The following is a 27,730-nucleotide window of genomic DNA, read 5'->3' as shown; positions in this document are numbered from 1 at the left end:
AAAGTTTGGAATCTACTGGTAAAATGAGTAAAGATGAGGTTGGGTTTTTAGCCTGCTGATGTGGTATGTTAATTTAAAGGCTTTTATAAGTACAAGGCACAGTCTCTTTTGAAAAGGACAAAAATAAACTTAAGTACTAATTCTAAACATATATTCTCATCAATTTCAGCTTTAAGTACATACTCTCGTTGGAAAGGAAATTACTTTAAGAGAGCTTTCTAAAATTATTACATACAATTCCTCTTATATTCCTAGGTCTCAATTGCTATCTAGTTACCATTTTGTTTTGAAAGACAAACATGTGGGAGCCACTCCTTGGAAAAATGGGTTCAGGAAATACTATGCAGCTGTCTGGTTCTGGAAAAATAAAAGGTGTTGCTAAGTAAACTCTAGCAAGTCACTTAACTTTTCTCATTCACAACCTCCTTTTTTTTAAAGTGAAGAAAATAATGCCTACCATAAAAGACCATTGTGATAGCCATATGCCATGGCTCATACCTGTAAATCCTAGCACTCTGGGAGGCCAAAGTGGGTGGATTGCTTGAACTCGGGGAGTTTGAGACCAGCCTGAGCAAGAGCAAGACCCTGTCTCTACTAAAAACAGAAAAATTAGCCAGCATGGTGCCATACCTAGCTACTTGAGAGGCTGAGGCAGGAGGATTGCTTGAACCCAGGAGTTTGAGGTTGCTGTGAGCTAGGCTGATGCCATGGCACTCTAGCCTGGGCAACAGTGTGAGACCCTGTCTCCAAAAAAAAGACCATTGTGAGCAGGGCATGGTGGCTCATGCCTGTAATCCTAGTACTTGGGGAGGTGAGACGATCACTTGAGCTCAGGGAGTTCAAGACCAGCCTGAGCAAGGGCAAGACTCACCTCTACTAAAACTAGAAAAACTAGCCGGACATTGTGGCAGATGCCTATACTCCTACTTGGGAGACTGAGGCAAGAAGATCACTTGAGCCCAGGAGTTTGAGGTTGCTGTAAACTATGTATGACACACTCTACCCAGGGCAACACAGTGAGACTCTGTCCCCCCCGCCCCTAAAAAAGACTGTTGTGAAGAAAATTCTGTTTCTTAAGTGTCTAGTACAGCGTCTGCCTTGGAACAAAAGTTCCATAAACTAAGCAGTCATTGTTATTCTCATATCAGACAGTGGTTTTCAGGCTCCCCGCTCCTACCGCACACACATAACAAACGAGAGCCATCGCAGGAAGAACTCCCAGCTACAGCAGGGCAGCTGTAGCGCCATATCCCTTCTCTCACTCAAAACACATCAGAAGGCACTGACTTTGACTGCAGTCAAGGTGATTATAGGAAAAGTCCCTAGACTCTGCTTATTCATTAAGTAAAATAGTCCTGAACTTTATTGCTTTATCATTATTTATAAATACAGGGGGTGCACTAATGTCTAAAGGACAAGTCTCAATTAGTTGAGAGCTTCTGTCCTCAGAACCTGACATAGCACAAGCTCCCTGGGCGTCATCCTCAACAGCCCCTGGGGGCCTGGCTCCGGGCCTTTGTCAGACTCTCAAGCCACTGGGTATCCAGGGCTACATTTTCTTCTTCCCTCCAACCTTCTCACTGGTATGATAACCTTTAGCTATCAGTTCATGACTGCTTCATGAATAAATGCATGTGAATTCTGCCCTCACTCTGGCACCTCCCTGCATTGCAACCAGCAAATGTGCATTACAGGCCAAAATCAGGTCAGATGACCTGGCTCCCAGCAATAGTGTGCACAGAAGGCAAATGATTAAGTAACGTGTGTCTATCCACTTGACATGACATTCTGCAGCCCCTGGAAATGATGCTCTTGAAGACTCAAAGGCCACATGGAGATGTCTAACATTAACTGAATAAATAGACCATGAAGAGAGTGTCCTGGGTCAGTCATCACACGCAGGGACTCAGACTGAAGGGGAAGGCTGAACAGAATTTGTTGCTACATTGAGGGCATGATTCCACCTGATGTATTTTCAAATTCTCTTCCATGTTGTTTGGTTTTTACAATGACAGTAGGGTGATGGGTGGGGGAGGGAAAGGCTCTCAAGGATGGAAATTAGCCCAGGGCTTCTACACAGGCAAGTGGCCAAATTTAGCATGCTAAACTCAGAATGAAGGCTAAGGAGCCAGACCGGGGGAAAGGATGGGTGAGCCAGAGTCCATTCAGCAATGAAATGTGGACTTGACCCAAAATAGCTGTCAGGCTCAGCCTCGGAGTCTGAATTAATCCACCTCTTAGTTTATTGACATCTATGAAATTGATTCTCACCACAGAATCACAACCCATGGCCTTGGCATTGCAGTCTCTAAAAAGCATGACCGGGTAGGCAATGGGAAAGCATCTATGCCAGTCTGTGCAGAGGGGCGCCCTGCACTGGGTGGGCTTTGCCAAGGCAGGGAGAGAAATTGTGGGAAGAGAAGAGAGGGAAGGGGAAGATATTGGTGGTAGGACTGGGGGACAGGCAGGGAGGGTAGCTTATGCTGCCATCAGGTCAAAGATGGCCTTGGGTGCTGCGTTCTCTGTACTCACGCTGAAAGCCTGCCCCACTCTAATTGAATGTGCCCCTCACCCACTCCCACCCCCGCCTGCAGATCTGGGGGGAGCAGCTGCAGCAGCAGAAAGGCCTGGACAGCGTGCTCCAGAGGGACTCCTCGCCCTGGGCTTTCAAAGGGGAGGATGGTTTTATGGGTTTATCCTTTTGTTCTCATACTGTCATGAGGCTAGACTTCAAAGGGCAGGAGGTAGGCAGCAGAACTGGTCACCAATAGAAAAGGGCTTCCCAAGAAGTTATGCTGGGAACAGGAACATCTAGATCCTTCCTTTCCTTGCTGCAGATCTAAACTTCACTCCCTTCTCCTAAGACAGGACCCACTGCTTAGTCCCAAGAACAGATCCCTCTGTTGGTCCTGAAGTCCTTCATTTGGAATAGAACAGGGATGGGCATAGCCTGAAGGTCACGTAAAGACTTACTGCTGATGACGATAACTAGGACAGGCTGGTGTCAGCCCTGGCTGACACAACCACACTTCTTCCCAGGTAGGCTATACAGCAGGCCCGGGAGGAAAGGCCTGTGGTGCCCCAAGCTTCTCTCTTCTGCCTGTAAGCACTTGCTGAGAGTAGAAACAACTGTTCTCTTGGAATCAATACAGCCTCGTGGAGGCCCAGTATCCCTAAACCTACCCAGATCCTTTCAGGGAAATCCAGCCCAGCACCAAGGTTTCCATGGCAGTCAAGAGTCCCCTTATCACTGAGTAGAGAGAATAAACCTTCTCAAGCACAGAGCACTAACCAGCCCTCGTGCAGTCCTGTCTGGTACCTGACTCTCACAGCCTGTCACACTGAGCTCTGCACGGTCTGGCAGGCAACGGCACCGGACTGGAGCCCACTGGATCCAGAAAGAAGGCAGATAGGCCTTGGCTGCCCACAGTGGAACCCAGACCACCAACACTCCAGTCCTGGGGTTTCCATGCCCCCCCGCCTCAGGGTGCCTGGTGGTCTAGGGCTGATTCCAAGTCTATCACCCTGCAGGGACCTATCCTCTCACCCACATCTGCCCCATCTATGGCCCTAATGTGAAGCCATCAGAGAGCACTCTTCACCCACTGATACACATCCCTGGTTTGACAAGGCTGGCCTGCTCTGACCATAGTTGTTGCCACTGTCTGCTGGGATTTTTTAATGTGACCATGATTCCAAGACTCCAGAACCTGACTAGTTACGGTCTCCTCTTGGTTTTCTGTACACCTTGCTGTGGCATGACCATCTGTGCCCAAGTCTGCCTGTCTCCTCCAGGGCAGGGACCAAATGTGCCCTCTCTAGCTCCTAGTCCATGTTCAGACACAGAAGTTTCTAAGATGTGAGGACCTCAGGAACTGCCCCTTACAAGCCTCCCAAGATCATCTTTTCTCTTTTTTTCCATAATCCAACCCAGAAAATAAGGGGTTAGGTTGGGTACGGTAGCTTACACCTATAATCCCAGCACTTGGGAGGCCGAGGTGGGAGGATTGCTTGAAACCAGGAGTTTCAGACCAGCCTGGACAACATAGCAAGACCCCATTTCTGGAAAAAAAAAAAAAAAGGAGGAAGAAAGAAAAGAAAAATCATTAGTCAAGTGTGATAGTGTGCACCTATAGTCCCAGCTACCCAGGAGGCTGAGGCAGGAGGATCACTTGAGCCCAGGGATTTGAGGTTGCAGTGAGCTATGATGCACTCTACCTTGGGCAATAGAGTGAGATCCAGTACAAAAAAAAAAAAAGGAGGAGGAGAAAGGGATTCCCAGCATGACTTCCTAGGAAGCACTTTTCTCCCTGAGACCAGTTCTGCTATTTACTTTCTGCCCTTTGAAGTCCAAACTCAAGACAACATGAAGATAAAAGGATAAACCCACCCTCCCCTTAGAAAGTCCAGGGCAAAGAGTCCTCCCTGGAGCACGCTGTCCAGGCTTTTTCTGCTGCTGCAATTGCTCCCTCCAGATCTGCAGGGTGGGGTGGGAGTGGGGCACATCCAATTTACAAACCAGGGGCAGAAGGGCTGTTTGAGGCAGCCTGTGTGGCTTTTTATTTGAAGTGCTGCCTCTGACACACCCAATGAGGATTAATCTAGTAGGCTTTTGGCTCATACACAGTTTATTGGCCTCTGCTTCCTAATGTCTTTTTCCACAGCCAAATCTCCTCGGGAGACGCTCACAGAAGCAAAAGGGCCTTTGAGCTGGAAAATCTTGGGCCGTTAGCCGCTGTAAGTGGAGTCAAGTGAGTTTGTCTCCACGGTGATGTTTATTTCTCTGTTCCGAGAAAGAGGCATAGGCTGCTCATATGCTCCAAAACAAACAAAGAAATGGGAAGCGGACGAAGGTGGACACAGCTCACGGGAAGTCTGGGACGCCTGGCAGAGGCACAGGAAGGTGCTTCCCTGTGGGCAGATCCATAAACTGGCACGGAACCCTCCCCTCTCCCAAGGCCTCCTGTTCCCTTTGCTTTTCTGGGCCTCCAGCATAGGGAACAAGGGACCAGATCCTCAGGTGAACCTGGCTTGCACCTGCCCCCGCTTTCCAAGCTCCTCCCCTGTCCTCTGTCCTGCCCACTCCCTCCTTCCTTTCTGATTTAATGTCTCTGCTCCCACATTTGGAGGTGACTGCTCACAGCACATCTGCACCTCCCCCAGGCATTTTCAACTCCCTGTCCCACTCCTGTGACCCAAATGCAAGATATTACATAGATCCCAACACAGAACTTCCTGTTGACTTCTGCCCATAGTCCTAGGATTATGCCACTAGCAACATGTAACTATTTATGTTGAATAAAATTAAAAATTCATTTCTCAAGCACCCCAGCCACAATTCAAGTGCCTGATGCCTCGTGTGTGGCCAGTGGCTACCATATTGGACAGCGCAGAAATGAAATACTTCCATCATTGCAGAACATTCTATTGAATGGCACTACCCAAGGACCTCAAGATAATTTAGGGTCCTGATTCTTCCACTAAATGCATTCACTCTTCCTTCCAGTTCTTCCCTGCCAGCTGCAAGCTTGACAAAACAGGGAAGAAGGAAGCCCATCTTTGAAATCAGACAGACCTGAGTTTAAATCTGATTTGAAACTTGGTTTGCTGGGAAGCCTCAGCCTCCTCTTTGTAAAATGGGAATAGTCATATCAACCTGGGTAGATTGGTGGGAGGATTAAATGAATACACAGTAAGTAGCAGGCAGAAAGAAACCATCAAGTCGTTATCACGGGTCCTTGTTATTGATAAAATGTTGGAGGCTAAGTCTGTATGAGGGATTTAAATGTGTGTGCAAACTGTCAGGGTTGGAAAGTGACAGAAGCAGACATAAGGATGGAGATACGTCCCTTGGCCACTTGGGGATATTTCTATTTTGAGTGCTATTTCCTCACCATATTGATTTTAAATCAATTGTTAAGAACTTTTCATTGTTTCACAGTTTGCAGAGGCGCATCTCTCCCTCAGATATTCGGTAGTCACCCCCGGCAAATTCCTTCAAGGAGTCACTTGTATAGAAGCCACACAGTAGGGGTGAACCGCTGGACCAGCCAGAGTTCAGTAGGAGACCCACAGGAGCTTCTTGGCATGGTCAGGAGCTGATCGTCAGTGTGACCTGGGTCAGCCAGCTCACCACTCACCATTCATCCAGTGAAATAATGAATGGAGTTGTCAAAGATCAAATGAAGTTATTGAATCAACATTCATTTCCTTGTGGGTGCACCTGTGTCTGGCATCTGTGAGGCCTGGTTCTGCACTGAACCTTAGTAGGTGCTCAGTATATGTGTTTGCTGGATTCTGATCATGGAAACATACTATTTAGAACTATACTATGCACCTTGCAAAAGCAGGACAGGATTATCAATACTGCAATGGATAAGATGGTCCAGAATAAACCCTTTAGTTTATTTTTACCTATTTTTGTCTTAAGTCTGAAGTTGATTTTCTCTTGATGAAAATCTGGCCATGGTCAGCACCAGGGATCTCTGCTCCTTTTTGGTTAAACCCACGCACTCAGCACCCTCTGAGTACCCTTCACATACCAGGCTTGGTACAGGGGGTACATTGTCACCTCAGGGGCACACTGTGAGTGAAATCCTGCAGCATAGCACAAGCGAGGAAGGCTGGCAGACCCTGGTGCTGGCCCTTCTGGGGGGTGTAGCCTTCCTTCCTTTCAGTGGGCAGTGCCCTCCAATGCACACCTCCAATGCAACCCTGGACTGGGCTAAAGCCTAAGAGCCTCCAACCTCCCTGCCTGCACATTCACCCATCCTCATCGCCTCGCAGCACTAACAGTAACCCGAAGCTTGGGGTCAGCGTCAATGCTTCCCAGAGGACCTCTACCCTCTTGCCTGTCCTCACAGCCTCTGCAGTTTCTGTCCTTCCTCCTTCCCATGCTGAACCTGCTCCATGGGCCAGGAGAGCCACTCTGGCTCCTCAAGGACCTCCCCTTGTCCACATGGCATTGGGTGGAGTTTGCTCCCCATGGGTCCCACACCCTAGAAGCCAAGGACTCTGTCTAAGACGAGGAAGCTAGGCCCTTTCTCTCCCCCAGGGATGAACCCAGCCACTTACTCTTCATGTGGAATCTGGGAGCCCTGGGCTGTAGGAGGCCCTCATGGCACACAGGGCTCTTGCCCCCTTCACCCACCCTGAACAGTCTATTTCTTTGGAATAGGACCGATTCTCCCTCACCAGTTTCAGCCATGACTGCAGTGCACCTCCACAGACATCCATAAGGTTCACTTTTTATTCTCCATGTGCTAAGAACTGACAGTCACAGGTCTGAAGCCAGAGGTTCTCTGATTCTGGCCCTTGTAAGCCCCACAGTGGTCGCTGGGAGCAGGTTCTGTGACCACCAGCCCTAGAACCATCCCATCACCCAGGCCTCTCTCCCACACCTGCGGGAAGGTTTCTGCACTGTCTCCTTAGGAATATTCTTCTGGTTTATAATAGAGTCCCCAGGGCAATAACTCTGCAGAACACCACCGCATCTGTGAAGCATGCTGGTACCTGGCACAGTGCTGAAACATTCTGTCTAGATTTTCTCATTTCATCTTCTCAGCTATCTTATGCTATGGCTGCTGTGATTACCTCCATTTTACAGATGAGAGAATTGGGACTCAGAAGTACAGTCACTTTACCCAGGTCATGGTGGAGGCAGACCCAGCTGGACTTGAGGTCCTGATTGACCACCATGCCACCCACCCCAGCACACAGAACCAAAGCTCTGCAGGCAGCTGCCAGGAATCACAAGGGTCTCTGGACATGCTCACTCCTCCTGCGGCCCTCTACCCCCATGGTGCAGGCACAAGTGAAATGGGCAGAAGAGCAGGGTTGGTGCCCTGGGGAACCACTCAGGATTCAAAGCTTCTAGAAAGAATCTTTAGGGTAATTACATCCTGTCACATATACACAGGTAAGGACATGGCAATACTCCTGGCCAAAGGGAGGATCCAGGAGAGACTGTCATTCCTATAGCTTTTGGCCAGGACAAGGAGGGCTGCTGTGGCCCCTGGCCCTGGACGCCACCTTCCATGTTTCCATGTGTGCCAGCCCAGTACCCCTTGCAGCCAGGACTCTGCTAGTGTCCTTCTGATGAAGCAGAAAGAAGGGCTAGTGAGGGCAGCAATGCCCAAAAACCACAGAACCAGCTCTTCTGGCTTTAGGCAGGGAAGGCTTGTACTGGGCAGGCAACTTCCCAAACCATGACCTTGGTCATGTTGGGCCTCTCACCTTAGGCTATGTCCGCCTTCAGTATAAACTACCTGCCCCCAACCCTCTCCCCAGCACTGCACTACCGGATGACATCACTCCCTTCTCAGCCACTGTCAGGCTCCAGAGCCACCCCTATTCGCCTCCATGGCTTGCTTCACCTGTGACGGTCTGTTCTTTATGCTCAGAGCACCTGACAGGGTCTGGAATAGCACCCAGCTTAGGGAATACCTGTTGGGCAAACAATGAGGTGGCCCAAAGCCCCTTGTTTAAGCCTGAGGCAGAGGTCTGGGTGCAGGAATAAGACCCAACCCAGTTTACTGATTTCTTAGCCCAGTTTCTGACACTGGATAATTTATAAAGAAAAGATAAATCTCTTACAGTTCAAGGTGGAGGGGCTGCTCCTAGTGGGGGCCTTCTTGCTGTCTCACATATGGCAGAAAGAATACCATGGAGAGAGATGGCAAGTGTGACAGCTCAGGTCTCTCTTCCTCTTCTTATAAAGCCACAGGTCCCATCACAGCCACATTATCTAACTCTAATTACCACCCAAAGGCCCCGTCATTAATATGAGTTTGAGGATTAAGTTTCCAACATAAAAGATTTGGGGAACATACTAAAATCACAGCAGCTGGTCACTCCCTGAAGAATCCCAGGAAGAGTCTTCAGCCTTGCAGAGCAAGGTCTCAGGAGAGGGATGAACAGAATGATTTTTGAGACCCCTTCTGTGCCATAAGGAGGTGACAAGGATACCAGAAAACCTTTATCAAAATCCTGGCTCTTTTGCTAATATGAACCAATTACTTCACCTCTCCAAGCCTCAGTTTCCTCAGCTATAAGATGGGGAGATAACAGTTCCTGCCTCTAAGGCTGGTGTGAAGATCAGTGAGCTAATAACTGTGAAAAGACCGTGAAGCCCCCCTGAGGACTGCGCGAAGGTTGAGCCTCATAATTTAAATCTCATAGACCAGGCCAGGGTCTTGCATACAAATAATGGTTTCAGAAACTGGTCTTTTTTGAGGTGACTTCAACATTTTTGCTAAAAGGGACCTCAGAGATCCTCACTTTAATGAAGGAACCAGTGCAGCCCAGCACAGGCTCTCCCAGCAGCCCCCACACCACCTCCCTCTCTGTGGCAGGTCCTCCCACAGAAGGCAGAAACTCACCCACTCTTCCCTGGAGGTTAAAAAAAGGAGGCGACACAGCAAGCAATCTGCAATCATCTCAGATCTGAAGCTAGGAGAAAATTCCCTCCCTTCTCTCCTCAAACCCTCGGCATTATCAAACTACAACAGAACCCCTCAGCAGAAGGTGGGATTCCTCTTCAGTACTTCTCCCCTGCACAGAAGCTCTCAAACCGCTGGGCCTGTACCATTTCCTTTGTCAGCAACGGCAAAACACTGTCTTCCTCCTCGGAGCACTGAGCTATTCTCTTCTCACACGCTCTCCCAGCTGCCTTTCAGGATGCTCATCCCTCCACCTTGCCCAAGTACCTGACCCAAGTCACCACTCAGACAAGGACCAGGCCCAATATCTGTCATTTCTCTGATTCTAGGTAAGGGAAGAAGTTGTTTCTGATTCTATGAGAACCTCTCCCTCGCCCAGAATAAATCCCACTCCTTATTGAGGATTTCTGCTATAGTTTGATGGTGCTGAGGTATTTGTTACCTTTGGTTTGCAAGGTTAGAAGTCCAAAATCAATAGCCGGGCGTTGTGGCGGGCGCCTGTAGTCCCAGCTACTAGGGAGGCTGAGGCAAGAGAATCGCGGAAGCCCAGGAGTTAGAGGTTGCTGTGAGTCGTGTGACACCAGGGCACTCTACCCGAGGGCGGTACAGTGAGACTCTGTCTCTACAAAAAAAAAAAAAAGAAGAAGTCCAAAATCAGTTTCACCAGACTGGCCGGTGCTCCTTCTAGAAACTCTAGAGGAGAATCCATTCCTTGGCTTGTGGCTTCTCTCGTCCTTCCTTCTCCCACCCGTGGCATTCTTGCTTCCTGCTCATGAGGATCCTTATAATTACATTGGGCCCACCTGCAGGAGATCATCTCAAGATCCTTTAACTTGATCACAATTGCAACGTTCCTTTCACAACATAGTTACATATTTACAAGTTCTGGGGATTAGGGTGTGGACATCTTTTAGGGGCCACTATTGAGCCTACCATAAACAGGTCACCAAAGCCCCATGCCTTGGCTTCAGAAAACAAATGCCCATCACCCCAGACTCTTGCATGGATGGCACCCAGGAATAGAGACTGAGCTATGAGGGTCAGGCCTGGAAGATGTGACTGGGAGGTAGTAGAGGGAGTGGGGTTTGGACTTGGTTGTTTCAAGTGACATGGCTTCTCCGGGGGACCTCACATGGCCAAGCTGGTCATGAGTTTCCTAAGCCCAGTACACCAAGGACACCAAATGCCTGGCGGAGTGGATCTGCCTAATGGCCAGGAGGCAGTGAGCTCCGTCCAGGGCTCCTCCTCTCTCATACCTACCTCCACGTAGTTACCAAGTCCTGTGATCTCTTTTCCAAATGTCCCTCAAGCCGTTTCTTCCCACCCCACTGCCACAGCCCAGCTGGGCCCCATCTGTCCCCCTGGCTCGCTGCCATGCTGGCTCCTGGCCCCTCTGCCTCTGGCTTCCCCCCTCCCTCACCCCACACACATATCTTCCTGTACTGTTCCCAAAGCACACACATGACCACATCCCTGCCCTTGGTGGCTCCCCCTTCTCTTGAGTGGAGGTCCAAGCTCTTTACCCTGAGTTATGCAGTCTCTGCCCACCTCTCCACAAACTCCAGGCAGTCAGAGCCGCAGCAAGCAAGTGGCAGATGTGCGAGGGCAGAGCTGGGGATGGGGTGAAGCAGATGAGGGAGGAGGATGGGAGGACTGTGCAGATGGTGCTGCAAGGACATGCCTGACTCTGGAGGTCCCTGTGCACAAATGCAGGCAGCCCTGGTATGCGGTGGACCCAGGGTAAGAGCTGCCATTTGTCCCCAGGTAGCCCAAGGGGAGTCCCAGTCACTGACCTGTTGGCATGGCCCTGACTCAAATGGGAATGGCTTCTGTGTGCTGGTTATTATTTTGAAGTCTGGAAGGACAAGAGCAGAAGTCTTTTTTCTGCAAATGATTTTAACTAAACTCCAAGGATGGGGACTGCCCACTGGGACCTGGCTGGGCTAAAGGCCATGGCTTGCTGAGGAGTGATTGGGTCTCTTTCTGGATCGGCTAAAGACACATAAAGTAGGTCCAGAGCCCCTACCTACCTGAATCACTGCTATGAAGCTTAATTAATGCTCACAAAGTGCTCCGAGGCCTTCACTGAGGGCTCATGTGAACACAGAATATCCTTATTAATCACTGTGACAGCATCGTGAGGTGGCCTATGGGGCAGCTGCCTCCACGCATAGAACAATGGATGCAGCCGAGCAGTTAAATTGTGATTTTGAAATGGTCCTATCAGCTGGCTCAGAAGCAGTGTAGCTGGAGCCACTTAACTCACCTGGCCCTTATCTCCCATGCATTAAGCTGAGAAATCAAACCTCCCTGCCTGCTGGCCAGGAACAGTAGAAAGACTGGGAGGTAGTAGTAAAACATCCCTTTTAACTCTTGCAGGGGGAGAAGCCAAGTAGAGGATCATATGGGCCCACTTTAGGCTGGGTATCTTTGGGCAAGTCCATTGATATCTCCAGACCCCAATTTCCTCATCTGCAATGTGGGATACTAATCATACCCTTTCCCAATAGGACTGTGAGATTCAAATTATATGGACATAAATAAGAATAGTAATATTTATAGCACACCAGGCACTCTTCTAACCATGTTCTAATAATTTTGTAGATGAGCGAGTCCAGGAACAAAGTAGCCAAGTGACCTCCAAGTTCCCATGTTAGTGAAAAGTGGAGGTGAGGCCAGGGCAGGTTGGCTCCAAAGCCTGTTTTCTCTCTAATGCTGCCTTTATCATTAGTATCATTATGCACATTTTAGGAATAAGACTTGGCTATGATTGTCATCACCATCTTCCTCATCATCACGTGGGGTAAATGGAAGCTGGGACCTGGGCATCTGTGCGATGTTGGGGATGGGGACAGGGAGTCTCTCTGTCTTCCCTGGGAAGGGAAGAAAGTTATTGTTATCAAGATGGAGGTAGAAAATGTGGGTTTTTCTCACTCTTCAAAACTCTGGAGATGCAAGGGAATGTGTAGATAATAGGATTTTAAGAAAAATAGGAGATGTTGGAAGAAACAGAAAACGCAGCCCTGCCATGCCCCTCCCACAGGCTATGCATTGAGGGCACACCGTCCTTACATGCAGTAGATGAGGGGTTCCTGTGGGTGATAGAGCAGGAGGCTCCTGGTCACCCCAACATCAACTGTCCCTCTTGCACTGGCCAGTCCTCCAAAGGAAGGTTTGGCCATCAACCCTAAGCTTCTCTGTCTCAAGGGCGGCCATAGCATTCTGGGGCCACTTCCTCTAAGACTCTCCTGGCCCTCCTAAACTAGCCCCAGAGGGCAGGGTCCCAACATCCCCTCTCCAGGACTAGATGGCGCAGCCAGTTACTTGCTGTGTCCCCCAGCCACCCCTTACTTCACCAGTGAAGGGGGACACAGCAAGTAACTGCTACAAATACAAATGGACCATGCAGGGGCCTGCTCTGGGCCCAGCTTTGCCCACCACCCTGCCCTCGTGCCCTTACTCAGCCTCCTGCATGCACACCCTCCTCTCTCCATCCTCGGAGGATGCACCAGCAGGCTCAAGCTAGACCCAGCAGAGACATGGCCCCCTGCTCTGGACTTGTCACCCCCTACAGGACCAAGAAGTCCCATTTTAGACCCATCTTTGGACAAGCTCAAGACTATGGTTCAGAGCCATCTGGCATTGATGAAGGGACAGGGGCAGAGGCAGGTTGACTTTAGAAAGGAATAAAAAGATTTTTTTCCAAGCCACTTCCCCTTTGAAATGGGCTTCTCTCTTCCCACATGGGTTCCAAATGGGTTTGCAAGGTAACACGCGGTATATGCGGAGCTTGCTCGTGCAGACCACAGAATGCATAGAATCCTCTTCGGCGCCTGCAGGGAATGTGATGCCATCCTGGATGTTGTTCTTTGCCTTCCCCACTTGCCTTTTGGGGAACACGTCCCTAGGAGGAAAGTGAGTCTCTCACCCCAAGAAATCGCTCAGCTTTAAAAAATTGAGTGCAATTCTTTTTATATCAGATGGTTATATTTAAAGTATTCAAAGGCCTAGATTTGCATCGTCTTAGTTAAATTACTCATCACCCATCTCTCATCTACAACCTGTTTTTCATTTGATAAAGGCTTCATTTACATAAAGAGTTTTTATTTTCCTCCAGCCAAGTAGGTGCTCATTTCTGTCATGGATATTAGCATTGTGTGTCCACCTGCCTGGATGGACACTGGGCGGGCACCTCCATCAGCCCTTCCGCCACTCCACACTGTCCACTGTGAGCTGTAGCCAACTGGAGAGGCATCTTTCTCTCCAAGAAAGTGAAACCCTACAGGTCAGAGTGCACTTTGGCTGACAGCCAGCACACGACAGGAAGGAAGCAGGGACCAGATCCGACCCCACCACAGGGCAGTGTCTTGAGAGCCACATGAGTATCCGAAAAGTGATGAATGTCTACCATTTACTGAGCGCTTGACATGTACCAGACATGTGCTTGATTGTATTTGTCGTCAAGATGATTCTGTGATGCAGGCATCAGGCCCACTCCTTGACTGAATAAACTATGGTTTAGTGAAGTTGTGCCTTGGCACATGTCCCAGAACCAGTAGCCGGCAGACAGGTCTGTCTGACACCACACCCCCACAGCTCTGTGTATGTGTTTACTCATTTACACCCCGCCCAGTCCACACAGGGTTTGAGGCAGCTCAGAGTGAGCTGTGTGTTACAGCAGAACAACACAAAGAAGAATAGCAAGGAAGGCACGTTAAGGAAAATCAGAAGGTGCCAGAGTCTTTGTCTAGCAGCACATAGGTCTTGGACTGGGCTCTGAGCTTCCTAGCAGACAAAGCAAAGAAAGCCCAAACCTCTCCCCTAATTGTTGGTGTTTGTAACGTAAACACAAACCAAGCACGGATCAAAAGCCTAAAGAAACACAATCTTTTCTAACTCCAAGTCCAAAAACAAACAAATGTCTCCCAAGTAACCTCCTAGGGAAACTTGAATGTAATAAAAGAGTAGGGCAACAGAACAACTGAAGGGGTTTTGTCAGCTGCCCCAGCACAGCAAGGTCAGGGTGGCTCTGGAGCCAGGGGGAGGGGCTGCCAGCCTCTCAGTCCAGCCTCTCTTGGCTGAACCCTGGCTGGCTGGGTTCCCTGAGTGAGTGCAGATTTGCTGGTGAGGGCAAGGAAGTCAAAAAGGCAGACTCACTCAGAGGGAGAAACAGACCCAGATAGTGGTTGGATCTGAGGCCTCAGCAGTCTACAGGGAACTCAGGAGCTGAGCTGGCCCCTCACAGTTGTCCCAAATGGAGGCTATTTCTGCTTGGCCTTGGTAGCCCCTCCCCAATTGTCAGCCTTTGACTACAGACCAACTCTGGGAAGGGGCTTAATCTTGAGCAAGGCGGTTTTCCTTGGCTGAGGGCAATGCCCAGGAAGGGACATAGCTGTGAGAGGTCCCCAGTGTCTAGGGGATGGCTACACCAGCCCTGAAGACAGGTTCTAAACAGAAACCACAGCAGCCACTACAAAGAGCCTTTGGGTACAGTGCTGGGACAATGTCAGCCTCCTAGCCACAGAGTCCTCATGGGGACTGAGGCATCCTCCAATGACGCAGGCCTCCCACCTGGATTTGACAGGCCCTAGGACCAGCCAAGGCAGCCTAGAATATAGCATTGCCTGTGCTGTGACACACCTGTGCTCTGTCATGTGGGGCTGGAAGCTGTAAAGGCTACTCCTCTTAGCATGGGCAACAATAACTTCAACCTAGAAACTATAAACACCTCCCGAGACACACCTACCTACACTCCCACAACTTTAGAAATTAAAGCCACATAAAGCACCTGGCTTCAGCAGCATTATTACTTCCTGGTGAACCTGCCAAAGTAAACTGTTTGCTGCGCATACAAAGATGCAGCAGAAAAGGGAAAGAGGTGGGCGGTGCCGTGAAACGGGGAGCCCACCAAGGTTAGGAAAAGACCACAAAGGCCTTGGACTCAGATTTTGTACAGTCTGGGGCTGTACAAAATCTGTGGCTCAGTGAGTAGGGTGCCAGCCCTATATACCAAGGGTGGCGGGGTCGAACCCAGCCCCAGCCAAACTGCAACAAAAATAAAATAAAAAAGATTTTGTACAGTTTACCAGTGACAGGAGGCATTGGGACAAACCCAGGTGGGCAGCAGGGATGACTTGTAGCAGGAAGAGTGGAAGGCTCCGGGGAGGGAGAGATGGGTCTTGCGGCAGACAGTTGGAGAGCAGGAGGCGAGGCCTAGAGTGGGGGAAAGGAGCCAGCTCTGAGCTGTGTCCCATGGCAGTTTTCGTTCACAGCAAAGAGTTGTCCCTGACCTGGGCACAGTGGGAAGCATGGGCACATGCCAGATCAGAGGTGGTGGCAGCAGCATTCATAACAGAGATCTGGTTTCAGAGTCTCGCGAAAGGCAGAACCCCTGGTCCCATCCAGATTCCGTGTGGTCCTGCCCAGCTCGCCCAGCTGCCCTTGCTGAGCAAATGCTGCTGGTTTGAATCTGATGTGATGAACTCTTTAAATAGCTACCCTAATGGATAATCAATCATTTCAGAGCTTTAATACTAAATCAGGCTGTTGGACACATCTGGGGGCAAAGCTGTTTGTGTCTGAGCCAAAAACTGCCCTTTTACTTTTACTTTATGAAGAAAAGCATGTCACATTAAATACCTAATGATCTGAGGCAGGTCTCTTGTGACCGAAAAAAAAAAAAAAAAAACTGGAGAAATAGACTGTCCAAGAGCCTGCAAATTACATATGTAACTTTTAAATTAGGCTCTTCATTTGAAGAATATAAAGGATAGTAAAATAGAACCTCATGTTAACGTTTAAAATAAGCATCTGCTATATATATATTTTTGGCTATATTTTTAAAGTCAATATTAAAATAATATGAGCACAGTTGTCATGGTTACACTTGTCAGGTTACCTAAATTTAAAAGGTACTGGCAGAGAGATGTAAGTCGTAGGTTAACGTTTCCATAGACGGATCTCCTGGAAACCCCTTAGGAAGCCCACTTTGAAGCTTCTATCCAGGAAAACAAACCATCTGCAAAGCCACAGAGTTGGCTCAAACCGCAGCTAGACCTGCTGCTGGAAGAATCCCCATGAGGCCCCCACAGGCTGAGCCAGGGGCAAGGCCAGCCTCTTAGCATCTTCCTGCTGCCTAAATCTTGCAGACCCTGTATCAGGGTCCCCTCCACGCCCTCCAGCCCACCTCTGCCCACTTCCTGGCCTTCTCCACAGAATTCATTTCCTCAAACTCAGAAGCCATTGACTCTAGGAGCATCTTCCTGGCTCTGTCTGGGTCTCACCCAACTCTCCCTGAGGGACTGTATCCACTCTCTGGGTTTGGGTTACCAGCCACCTGTGGGCTGGCTTTGTTCACTTTTCATCTCGGGCTTGACTCTCTCCCTAACTGCGCATTTCATGTCCCACACTCTCGTGGTTGGGTCCACCTGGATGTTCCTCAGCCTCCTAGGTTGTCACTTGCCCATCTCTGCATCATCCTAGATGCCCAAACCTGCAGCACCCACCCCATCTCAGATGAGGCCACAGCATCCCCCCAGCTGCCCAGGCCAGAGGCCTGAGGGGCCTCCTGCTGGGCCTGCCTCTCTTGCCCCTATTGTCCCACTAGGCATTGGCCCGTCAGTCTTCCAGATCCATCATCTCCTGTATCCCACCACCATGTCCCTGGGTGACCTGGCCATCTCCGCCTCTGAGCCTTCCCCTCCCAGCAGCCCCCGTGACCTATTCAGGACATAAGTCAGAGCATGGCACTCCATCTGATGTCTGCAGGATCTGACTGCTGCCAGCCTCCTCATCGTGTGCCATGACCCCAGAGCCAGTGCTTTCCCTACAAAGTCTTTGCACACGCCACTCCTTCCATTCCTCCTGGGGCAGATCAGGAAAAGAAGGCCAACTCCCACCTGTGGGGCTTGGAGGCTTCTATGGCCCAGAGACTCCACCAGGAAGTGGCTTCCCCCAGGGGCGGCACCTGTGGCTCAAAGGAGTAGGGCGCTGGCCCCATATACTGGAGGTGGCAGGTTCAAACCCAGCCCCGGCCAAAAACTGCAAAAAAACCCCCAAAAAACGGAAGTGGCTTCCTGACCTGGCATCAGAACCGACCTTATCCCCAATTCCCTTCTCTTCCCACCAATGGGCAGGCTAGTGTGGGAGAGTCTGGGCTGGCCTCACAGGTGGGGCTGCACCCAACTGAGCCTTGATTTGGTAAAGAAAAAGGGTCACAGCCATTCCTAAAGCCACTCTCAAAGATTTTCTCCAGGTTCTTAATTAATAAAGAAAAAGTGAGGCCTTTACTGTCCATGCTATGTTTCCAAAATACCCTATCATCCTCCCTTCACTTACTCATTTTCATAAAAGCAGTGAAGTTCCCAAGTGCCCTTTTAAAATGTCCTTGCAATGGGGATCTCACAGGGACTTGTTTATCTTCCAGCTGCAAAAGCTTCACAGGTCACCCAAGTCCATGCTTGGCAGAGCCCTGTCAAACCAGGAATGTAGTCAGGTGGCCAAGGTGGGGGAAGAGGCCAGAGCAGGGGACCTGTCTCCACCCACAGTCTGGCTATGCCCTCTTCAGATCTGTAGAGCCAATAGGCCCATCCAGGCCTCATCTATCCACACCTCAGGTAGAAGGTCACAGATAAGATAGGGGAAGATGCTCAGTGTCCACCACCTCGACCTTGACAGGAAGCACACCAGGCCTTTCAGGAGGGCACCGAGATAGGTGGAGCTCACCCATTTTACAGATGAGGAAACTGAGGCACAGGAGGTGATGGTGCTTGCTTGTGATTGCACAGTCAGGGTGTAGCAGCTGGTCAGGGGTTCTGACCCCCCTGTTATTACTGTACATTTGTACAGTAATGTTCTACTCATTCAAAGTCACTGACTTTGTGTCCTAGAACCTAAAAGCATGAATTTAACACACAGAGGGGAGAGTAGAGAGGGGATTATTATGAGCTGTTTCCAAAGAAGGATTATACCCTTTTGGGATCCATTTGAGTGCACATTTTCACAACTAGCCTAGAGTTCTCCGAGTCTACTTATCTTTCCATAGTTTGACCTTTACCCAGGAAAGATCTCAATGATTTTCCACTATTTGAATAAACTGAAATAGATGTGTTTTTCTGGATGACTAAAGAATGAAGAACAGTGTCTGTCATCATCAGAGTCCTTCAGGAATAATTTTTCCTAGAGGACAAGGTTCACAAACTTGTCTCTCAGGTGAGCCAATTCCTTCCTGAGGACAAAGACCTTGCAGCTATAGGTTATTTTCCAGCAGCAAGGACTTCACAGCTCCTGCTCTTTCCATGAGGAGAGGGGAGCTTCATCCTGGATTTAAAGGCAGGAGCCAGGCTGGTCCTCCACCCCTCAGAGTGGCCAAAGTCATGGAGACCAGGGCAGGAACATCAGGGCCCGCAATGAGCTGATGGGCGCGACAGCCATCACCACCACCCTGGGAGGCATCACTCACACCCAGGCTCCATGCACCCAGCCGAGCCTCACTAACCTGTTGTCCATGAGCAGGCACCCGGTGGGGAATAGGCAACCGGGGCAAAAAGGAAAAACTATTAGCAGTGTGAGCTGGCATACGTCACTTCAGCTCTCCCCGTCTGTTTTCTTCTCTATAAAATAGTAAAGATAGTTACTTGTAGGATTGTCGTGTTTAAGATGATGGGTCTCCACCCCTCTTCAAATGCCTGACTTTTAAAAGCACAACTTCCTGACGATAATACACTGCCCTCCTTCTTAAGCAATGGAGATAGAATTTTATTTTCCAGTGTCTTCATAATTCAAGGAGCCTTGTTATGAGAACATGGGAGTCACAGAATCTGTCGTGAGTGGGTGTCGAGAACCTGTCCAGGCCAATTCCTCACTGTGACGATCTCACACATTGGAGATCTGCAAAGCCACTTATGGTTTTTCTCCTGGGTTTGACTTTTTTTAAAATTATAACCAGGTAATAGTGTTGATAGAAACTGCATGGTAAATAAAGCAGGCAGGCTCTGGGAGAGGCCTCCCTTACAGAACAGTGAGCTGGAAATGGAGCGGGGAGGCCAGGGAAGCCATTTTGACACCTCAGAGAAGCTTTCTGCTTATTCCCAGGTTCGCAGCTGGGTTTGGGGAGGTAATGTGGCTGGAAATCTTCCGCATTCCAGAAATGTCCCTGATCTGGACTTTTATGTTTGGTGCTAGTAGGTTTGGTCACTTGAGGGTGTTGGGGATTGTCATCCTGCCTGGGAGTTTCCGCAGATACAAGTCTTCTATCTGGCAACCAGGCATGGCTATGTATGTCGCACTGGGCATTGGGCTGCTGTGGGGACCTTGACAGTGAGATTTTCTTCCATGTCTTCACCATGTCCTCAGTCCTCATCATCCGTATCTCCCCTCTTGTTCCTTTCCCAGAAAATTGCCCAGGCCTGGCACAGCCCTGCCCAGCAGCTGCCTCTGCCTCTCTGGCCTGGGCACTGCCCTTCTCCAGAGCCACCTACTCATTCACCTCCTTCCTGTCTCCTTAGTGGCACCATCTTATCAGAATACAGCTGGCGGCTCAGTGCCTGTAGCTCAGTGGTGAGGGCGCCAGCCACATACACGGAGGCAGGCAGGTTCGAACCCAGCTCAGGCCCACTAAACAACAATGACAATTACAACAAAAAAATAGCTGGGCGTTATGGCGGGCGCCTGTAGTCCCCATACTTGGGAGGCTGAGGCAAGAGAATCGCTTAAGCCCAAGAGATTGAGGTTGCTGTGAGCTGTGACACCACAGAACTCTACGAAAGGTGACATAGTGAGACTGTCTCAAAAAAAAAACAGCTGGGACCAGGGGCTGGACCCCTGCTCTGAGCTGCTTTCTTGGGACACAATGGCTCCTGACGCAGACCCAGCCCGTGTGGGGCATGCGGAACTCATGCATGTCCTGCTCACAGATGCACTTCTCATTGGAGGCTTGTGGCCAGGCCCTCTGCCCTCCCAGCATCCCCTTCCCAGTGTACTGACTGCTCAGGAAAGGCACTCTCTGCTGGGGCCAACACCAGCCCTCTAGGGGGGTTTTAAGCAAAAGAGTTTTAGAGAAGCAAAGAGATCACACTGAGTAACTGAAGATAAAAGGTGGCTGCAAACCACCTGGGAAAATCAGCGCCTGTGGGAATTCTACCCTTGAAGCCTGCTAGGAAGATAGGTAGAGACAGGTCAGCTTTGTCACTGAGGGTCCTTCCCCCACTGCACCATCAAGACTCAGCTACCTGCAGGGTGAAACCTGACGCAGGTCTCTGTGGGCACTCCATCCATCAGAAGGGACGTGACAGGTCCTTCAAAAGCTGAATTGCACTTGTACCCACTCACTCAACACTTCTTAGCTGTGACGTACTAGGCATGGTCTGGGCAGACCAGAGAAATAGAACACAGCTGCTACCTATGACAGGTCAGATTGCCAAATGCCTATGCCCAGGCCTCTGGCCTTGACTGTCCATTCGGCAATAAACTGACTGAATTAGAGCCATCCCATGGTCACCCAGGCCTTAGTAAGAATGTCTGTCCTTGTTGCTCAGGCTTTGCCTCTCACCAAAAAATTTCAAAATCAATCTTTTCTGTTTTTAAAACATCTCCCCATCCCAGCTCTGAAGTTGCCCCTGCCTCTCTTACTTTCATAAATTCACAAATAATTAAATACTCATGAATTGGCATAGTTTACCGTTTACGTGAATATGTAATTGGTTGTTTCCCTTTTCATTTTGAATTCCAGGAAGCTCCAAGAAAAATTTAGAACATGATCACAGAAGTAAGATTAGCCATTGTGGTTAGAAAATGTGTATTCTTTTCTGACTGGGTTCTGATCTCCCATTCCTATTTTAATTGGTTCGCTGTCATAGCTTTTGTTATAAGCTTCACCAATCTTTTTCTGATAAAAGGGGAATAAATGAAATTGATTTTTAAAATATTCTTAAAGTAGTCTTTCAAAGGGGGTTATTGATCATTTAAATTACCCTTTTCCAAAGAAGATGGCTTTAACTTATGACTGTGGGAAGGGTTATCTGCCCCTCCATGTCACTCAGACATGAATTTTGTTTATTGATGGGGACAGTTCTCATTTCCTATGTTTCGTTTTTCCCTAAAGGCCCTTAGCAGCCTATGTATAAATCAATACATCTTGCCAACCTTCCCTTATGGTTAGGCCACAATTATAGTGTGCCTAGATGGAGACCTCAAAGGTTCACCTCAAGCAAAATATGTTTCCCCTTTAATATTCTCCTGATTAGTCAAAAGGTCTATGAACCAAGTGTATGGTGCCCCATGATCATACTAATGTACACAGCTATGATTTAATAAAAAAAAAATAAATATTCTCCTGATCAAGTTCCTGCCCCATTTCTTGCTCTCACCACCCCATCTTACCCGACAGTAATCTGAAGACCACGGTAAAGAGCAAACAGCCAGGAACACCCATCTGATTTAACAAGACTCCCCCAGGCAGCCATTCAATCCTTGGTCTGCATGCCCCACCCCCAGGCCCTGCGGTGCGGCAGAGAGTGCTTTTCATTCCCGCCCGCTGATTGTGTTCAGCAAATGTTTGTAAATGTCGGTGGCCACGTCTCCTCCACACTACGGTGAGCTTCCGCCCCCTGAAACTCTGTTTTCTGAGTCTTTTGTGTCTCCTAATGGTGCCTGGAACATTTTGCGCATGATAAGGAACTCAAATAAAATGAACAATAAGCGTCCCCAACCAGCCAGAGCTTTTTTATGAGGCTCTCAATGAAAACTCTGAACCACGTCGGCGTCTGATAAAGGCAAACATCTGGAGATGCCGGTGGCAGATGCCCAATTATGCTGAGCCTAATGAATGGGCACGGAGTTGTGTGGGCTCAGCGGCATCGCTCAGCTGGGCCTGCTGCCACTGCGGGCGACAGCCTCCCCCCCTTCCCAGGTACAGTCCTGGCCTGGAGATCTGATGCCCCCTTCTGAGGAAGAGGAGGGCCAGGTTAATTTATTTTCTCATTCACTTTTTTATTTCACTGAAGCATCCTATTTTCTATAAGAAAGTGTTAATTACACCGTAGACACCATCAAACGGCACTAAGTGATAACTAAATGTTCAGCAGGTTGACATGTATATTGTTCCAAGCAGCTCCGTGATTTATTATCTAATTTAGATAAAGGCAAATAGTGATATCATAATAGCCCCCCTTTTTACTCGGCTCTATGCCTCATTGTCTCGGGTATAGAATAAGAAATGAATCATCAAGCAGGCCCCACAGGAAAATTGGCTGGTTCAAAGCATAGATGGGGGAGGGTGGGGGGGTGGGGGAGGGCTGTTCAAATCCCAGCCCTACTGCTGACAATGGCAAAAGGAGTGAGGGCTAAAAGCCTGTCAGAGGGGACAGGGTTGACAGTGAAGTGAGATAAACCAGATGAACTAGTTGGCAAAAAGGATGCACTCCACCTGTGTTCGTTGTGACTAAGCTGGGAACAGATGACGACTCGAGATTTCCACTCCAGGGACCAGCTGAGTGAGGGGCACATGTCCACGTCAGCCTCCCAGCTCTCCCCAAGGAGGAGGCTTCGTGAAAGGGCAGGGATAGTAACATGTCATCCTGTGGCCAGGTGGGCATTTCTTCAGGCACATCATGTCAACTCAGATTTCTCAAAGAAGAGACAGGCTTGCAGGCTGCAGTTTTTACCCCGAGAAGTTATCATTTGCTGGGCTCATGACGGGAGAACACAGGGTCTCCCAACAAAGTGATTCTGTGCATCTCTCCAGTGAAACCTGCCGAAGAAGCCGGCAGGGTCACATGAACCGTGTGGTCCAGGCGAGCAGGAAGATGCAGGGAAGCCATGAGCCCCAAGGCTGTGTGTGACCCCAAACCCTCATGAAAACACCTGCCTTGGGGGAAGAAATCCTGCTGTCCTTGCTCAGGAAGAGTCTCTACCTGCAGTCCTAGAAGATCCTGGAGAGCAGATTTCACAAATGATAAAACTGCAACCTTAAAAATTAAATCAGCAGAAGAGGAAAATCCCATTCTCCCAGTGTTACCAAATGTCTGGATAAGAGCCAGGTTCTATCCTGACTTGGCCCACAGGGCTTGGCAAGTTTAGACACGTGACTAGGGTTACAGAGAGGAAACTCAAGGCTGCCCCACTTCTGGTGTTGCCAAAAACAAGGTCTCCCACACAGCATTCCAAGTCGCTGGAGTAGATCCGTCAAGTACCAGTGCCTTTTCATTTCTGATTTGGATGGAGAGCCTTCTTTTCCTTGTTGTTCTCTTGGAAGCAGTGTTTTGGGCTGTCATGAGTGGCACTCTCAGAGTCTGTACTGGGTTGGGCTGGACTACAAAGATGACAGCCTTTGGGGGCCAATGCCTCAAAGGCAGGTGTGTCAGGAGCAAGGATGAGCCTCCATTTCCTCCCTGGGGGATGCCTGACAGATCCCTTTAGTCCCGCTACTAAAGGTTGCATTCTAGACCCTGTCGTGACACACCCCTGCACACTCACGCTGGTGGGTTGCTAAGCTGAGGCCTACTCGAAACTAATCTCCTAGGGATTCCAAGAGAAAACAGTCAAGGCCAGGGTTGTAATTCTGTCCACCATCCCTGCCCCACCGCAGCCTCACAGGGCCTGGGCATTCCCTGCATGGACTTCCAGACAGGTCTTCTCTCCAAGGGCCTCTGACTCCTATGTGGTGGTCACCCCTCCAGTCACACACACTCAGTGAGTGCTGTCACACTAAAGTGAGACCTCTTCCCTTCCACTACAGGAAGATTCGCCTTGGGCTCCACAAGGTGTGATGCCCAGCTCTGGTTTTGAAATAAGCTGGGATAAAAATTATTGTGCAAACAATCAAACCTCGGCAAATCCACTGTAATGCACTTCATTTAAAACTTTTGTTTTCCATAAAGGATTAGGCTAGGAAAGAATTTAATCACACCAAATCCACTTCTAAAATGGTTACAGATCCTGTGATCAAGTGTAATGATTAAAAGAAAGACTAAAAAACCCTGGATGTTGAGAACTCCTGTTTGGTATTTAACTGATCAAACCAGCCTTTCTGACACCCAAAAATGGCCCTCTTCCAGGACTAGGGGAGCTGTCTTCAGTGTTTTCAGGCATGAAGGGAGAATAGGGGTAGAGGTAAGGCCAGGCCACTTTACACATAGGTCAGTTCTGACCTGCAACCAATTGGTAATGTCATCTCCTCTGAGCCAGGCACTGTTCTGGGGGTCACAGATCCAACAATGAACACCACTGACAGAAGCCCTGCCCTCAGGGAGCTTTATGTTCTAGTGGAAGAAGAAGGAAAATATATAATGTGTTAAGCAGTGATGTTTTGGAAAGAAAAATGAAGGAGGGAAGTGGATACAGGGTGACAGAAGGAGATGTCATTGTACAGGTGGCCAGGAATGGCTACTTTGAGGAGGTGTTTAAGCAGGAACCTGAATAAAGTGAAGGGGAGTGCCACATGGACATCTGAGGGAGGAGCACTGCTGCAGGAACAAAGGCCCTGGACAGAGGGAGCGTGGCATCTGAGAGCTGCCCCTCTCCCCCCATACAATGTCTACAAAGCTGTTCCACAGACTGAGTCAAAGGCAAAACTAGCTCGTCACCATCACAGACCAAAGCCTCCTGTCCAGCAGGTCAGCAGAGAGTGCCTCAGTTCCAGTGAGCCTCTCTCAGCATCTTCCTAGATGCTTCAACTCAACATACTCCAGTTTCCCAGGGGAGAGACGATCCAGTTGGAGGTTGCACTCCTGACCAAGATTCCAGCATGCAGTCAGGAAAGGCTCTGGCCAGCTGTCACCTGCAACACTCAGTCATGGCCCCCACCATGCTGTATAACCAATCCCTGCCAGGCAGACCCCTGGAAGGACGCCCCACTCCTTGTAGCTCCAGCATACACGTGTCCACTGGCATCTCATGGGTTCCTCTCTGCGGGACTCCTACAGCTGGTACCAGGATAAAAAGCCACACTGAGTTGTGATTCTGGCCTAAAGCTATCCTCAGATTATGACAAATGTGCACCACCAAACCAATGACTCTCAGATAAACTTTAGAGCATGTGGGCTGTACATCTCATACCACCCCCATTTTACAGGGGAGAGAAACTGAGGCCTGGAGAGGTGAGGTGATGCTTCGCTCAGGTTCAGTCGGGGAGGCAAAACCACTACAAGCATGATAAAATAAGCAATTTATTCTAGAAATTGGACTGTATTAATCAGAGGGGAGCCAGGGAACCAAAGGTCCAAGAGAAGGACATGGCAGGTCAGAGGACAGTAACCAGGAAGGAGAGCTGAAGCTTGCAGGGAGTTCTGGAAGGTGGGGTGTCCTGCTAAGGGAGGTTGGGGTGGGCATCTGTGCCTACTGCCTCCATGAGTTTACAGAGAAGTATCTCACAGGGGCCTGGGGTCACTGTTGGTCATCTGGGCAGGCAGCCAGGAAAGAGAGCTAGACATAAATCCATGACAGGCAGGGACAGACCAGAACCCGCCAGCCTCCCAGCCATTTGGCATGCTTGTCACACTGGGAGTTGAAAGGTCTTTGGGGAAAGCATTTATATGGTGCTGGATGCTCTAAAGAAGGTTTCCACAAAACCTGGCGTGGCAGCCTGCCCTATAGCTGTGAATTGCCCTGTCCTGGCCAGCACAGGGCCCTGAAACGGCTCCTGGAATAAGAATACTGCAGTTCCAGTATCAAGAGTGGGGATCCCAGACAATGACCTTTTAGGTGAGGCCTACATTCAAGAGGATGGGCAGAGCCAGGGTCAGGGGCTTTGAGGCCAGGGTCCTGGAACCTGCTCTGCCCATCCTCACCCCAACCCCACCTCCACCTAGGCCCTAAAGGTTCCTGTCTCCAGGGCCCTGTCTTCAAACTTACTCCCTGTGATATGTCACTTGCCCCAGGGCCCCTGCTGCCTCCTGGCCTCTTAGTACCCCCAATACCACTTCTGGCCCCAGCTGCCCAAACTCAGGCCTTCTGTTTTCCCCTCCCTGCTGGGCTTACCAGGGGTCTGTATAGCATAAGTTCCCACTGGCTACTGGCTGCTGCTGACATTCAGTCCAGATGTGTGGGTTACATGATGAAGTGTCTCCCTACACAGGATACATTGCCCCATCCTCCTCTGGCCATGGTGTTACCCTCGGTGGGGGGGCTGGGGCAGAAAAGAGGTAAGCCCTAGGGGCACTGTGGAAAATACCCAGGCTTTGTAGCATGACAAATCAGAGCTCAAGTTCCAGTTCTGACAGTCATTGATGCTGGACTGGGTGGTTATATCAAGACTCTGAGCATCTGTTCACCTGTCTGTGTGACGCAGGAGGGTTGCAGGATACACTGTCGGCAATGCACAGTAGGGCTCGACGACTGAGGCGGTCAGGGAGAGAGGAGAGCAGGTCTTGGATCACTCAGGGCCAGGCCTCTCCACCACCTCTCTGCTGGGCTCACCCACAATAAGCCCCTCCCCTTACTCCCTCAGCGCCACTTCCAGGAGCTTCCCTAGACCCGAAGATTCTGCTCCTCTTCCTCTGAACTTCTACCCTCAGACAGCAGTTATCCTGTGATGGCTGCCTAGGGCTAAACTCGGCACCTGAGATCTCAGCTGCAGGTCCCAGGACCTCACAGTGTCCTCCTGGCAGTGCTCTGAATGGGGACAAAAGTTCAATCCAGTGCGAAAGCAACAGGTGCAATCACAAGCATCTAATAATCCTATTGTTATTATTTGGCCTTCTCCAGTTAGAAGAGAAGTTTTCTGTCACTCAGAGCTAGCCACTGGTTTGCCACATACCTGCACCCAGTTACAATCCCCAGGCTCCAGCCCTGCACACTGGCTGATCAGCCAGGTTTGGCTTTAAACAGGGCAGGTAGTGTCTAGGCACCTTCATCAGGGGACACAACCATGGCAGATGAGGCTGCAGGTGTGCACATGGCCAGTCTGAAAGATGCCACTGTCTGCGCCTGAGACACGTTGAGTTTATGTACTTGGAATGTGTGATACTGAAAAAGTTTCTCTTCCACTGAATTTTTAGAAAACTGCCAGAAAGTGCAAGTTGAGTCTTCTTGTCTGAGTCTAATCTGACTACCCTTGTTGTTTAAGCTATGGACCAGCTTCTGTACCTTGATAAATGTGACTTAGAGCCACCATATTGAATTAGGAGCTGATTATATCTGATTTACCCTGTAACAGGGTTAGATCTACTTCCTGGCATGTAGCAGAAGGGCCTGATGGTCACCAAGCTAATCAGTAATTATCATTTAAAATTACAGCCTAGATGGGTCATGCTGATGCGGTCCCCCAGCTGAGGGAGACACCCCATAAGAGCTGG

At 49.5% G+C, this 27,730-nt stretch overlaps 1 protein-coding gene across 1 annotated transcript in view; it reads left to right on the top strand.

Annotated features, from left to right (window-relative positions):
* Positions 1 to 27,730, top strand: part of SMPD3 (sphingomyelin phosphodiesterase 3) — a 76,058-nt gene that overhangs the window by 15,662 nt on the left and 32,666 nt on the right. The gene's annotated exons all lie outside the window — the stretch shown is intronic.

Source organism: Nycticebus coucang, chromosome 2 (genome assembly GCF_027406575.1).
Source record: "Nycticebus coucang isolate mNycCou1 chromosome 2, mNycCou1.pri, whole genome shotgun sequence".
NCBI lineage: Eukaryota > Metazoa > Chordata > Mammalia > Primates > Lorisidae > Nycticebus > Nycticebus coucang.
The sequence above is the reverse complement of the archived record's forward strand: the minus strand, read 5'-3'. Positions and strand labels throughout refer to the sequence as shown.